We start from the raw sequence: 2290 nt of genomic DNA, 5'->3' as shown, positions 1-2290 counted from the left end.
CATAATTGTTTTAAGTCACTGATACCATCATTGAAAAGCTGGCTGGAAGAGGCGCTTTTCCACCTGTTTCTCAGGAGGAAAGCAATGGTGTGGCTAGACATATCTCTGGGAGAGAAAGCTTTCCGCAGATGTGGAGCCACCACTGAGAAGACCCTTTCATGGGTCCCAGTGGTTTGCATCTCATCCTGCACAGTGACCACCAGTCAGGCCTCATTCACTGACCTTAGGGTACATGCAAGTTGATAGGTGTGAAATCACGGTCTTAGATCTGGAATGGGAAACCTTTGGCCCTTCCATCATCCCTGACCATCGTCCATGCTTGCTGAGGCTGATGGGAATTGTTTAGCAACATCTGGAGATCCAAAGGTTCCCACCCCATCTTAGATATTGGGGGCCAAATAGAGTCGTGACTATGGCTTTCATGAACCATTTCATCAGTTGCATGGCAAGCTGTTATGAGATGAGAGGCAGATATGAGAAAAAGCAAAGTAAGGGATGCTATTACAAACTCAGGCTGGAAAGCCTAGCAATGCAAGATGTAAGTGTTACTTTGCAGGGCACAACTTTAATTCAAGATCCACATTTTTTTTTTTTTTTTTAAAAAAAGAGAGTTATCTGAGTGAGCTCTGCATTCCTGCATCGCAGGGTTGGACTAGATGACCCTTGGGATACTTTTCAACTCTACAAATATATGATCAGGCGAAGTCTTCAAGGGTGCCAGGTGCCACACTGGTAACCCAACTCTGTTACTGTTTTCTATAGTCATCCTTTGGACTCTCTTCAAGTCTGATGGTATCATATGAAGCCTACGTATACTTAGAAATAAGTTGAATATGTGGGAATTCCTCAGAGTTTGTTGCAAAAGGACTGCAGCTTAACACAGAACCCCCTCTGGAAGAGCTGTAATGCAATTGCATCAACTCTTTTAAAAATTATCCATCTTTAAAAGGTACACATAATTTATGTTGGGAATGTATGATGATACAAGATTTTTGGGATTAAATTTTGATAGAAATGATACATATTACTGAAGAAACTATTGTTTGCTGTCCAAGATTAATGTTACTGATTTTTTATGAGGCAAATGTAGATAGATAGATTGTCAAAATAACTAGTTCTGGATATTATTTTGGCAGCTTGAATAGTAATTCAAGCTTCAAATGTTATATTGGATAATTAGTAACACTCATTCTACAATATAGCTACAGTGGAGAAATTTATGCATTATTTGCTATTTTGACAGGGATTAGAATCTCCAGATACTTTTTTATGATTTGGCATTCCTTCATTACATATACAGCAGAAGCATCATTTTCAAGACAAGCCTTGCCACGAGCCAGGCAAATCTGGAACTAAACTTGGCAATAAAATAACACTAATATTCTTTCAACTTTTATTGTCACTTTTTTCTTGCATGACATGGACTTTATGTAACTGTACTTATTCTATGTGCCTATTTTATCATTTTGCTTTTAACCTTTTAAATTTTCATCTCTTGCTACTATTGTTCTCTCTCTTATAAAAGGAAATTTTAAAAAATTAAAAAGTAAACACAACAGAGTTCAACAGAACTTACTCCTAGGTAACCATGCATAGCACTACAAGCAAAAGAGAAAAGATTAGTCGCGAAGCTCCCCCAGGCGGCTTTCATAGAGAAGGCGGGTTTCTGCCCTGAAAAATTCCTCCTCCTCCCGCTTTCCGCTGGCCTAGGAAGGAGAGCTCATTTCCCTCTTTCGCAAACTTCAACTCCCAGCATCCCCTCTGCCCCTGGTACGCCGGCCCCTCCCCCTCCCCTTTACGTTACTCTAAGTGCGCAGATTGGCCCGAGCCTCCAACCAGTCAGCGGCCTCCCCTTTGGCCATTCCGGCCGTCACTCCCAGCACGGCCAATTGGACGTTTAACGTCAAGGGAGAACGCGCTATTCCCGAAGTGCTCTTACGCCGCTCGCGCCGCGGAGGGAAGGAGAGCTCATTTCCCTCTTTCGCAAACTTCAACTCCCAGCATCCCCTCTGCCCCTGGTACGCCGGCCCCTCCCCCTCCCCTTTACGTTACTCTAAGTGCGCAGATTGGCCCGAGCCTCCAACCAGTCAGCGGCCTCCCCTTTGGCCATTCCGGCCGTCACTCTCAGCACGGCCAATTGGACGTTTAACGTCAAGGGAGGACGCGCTATTCCCGAAGCGCCCTTACGCCGCTCGCGCCGCGGAGGGGCCGGCGCGGGGATAGGGGTTGGTGGCGCAGTTAGCGTCGCGCAGGCGCTGTGCGGTCCGAGTCGGAGAAAGGGGAGGGGGGC

The sequence above is a fragment of the Podarcis cretensis genome, assembly GCF_951804945.1.
Source record: "Podarcis cretensis genome assembly, chromosome: 8".
Lineage (NCBI taxonomy): Eukaryota > Metazoa > Chordata > Lepidosauria > Squamata > Lacertidae > Podarcis > Podarcis cretensis.
Note: the sequence above shows the minus strand (reverse complement) of the source record.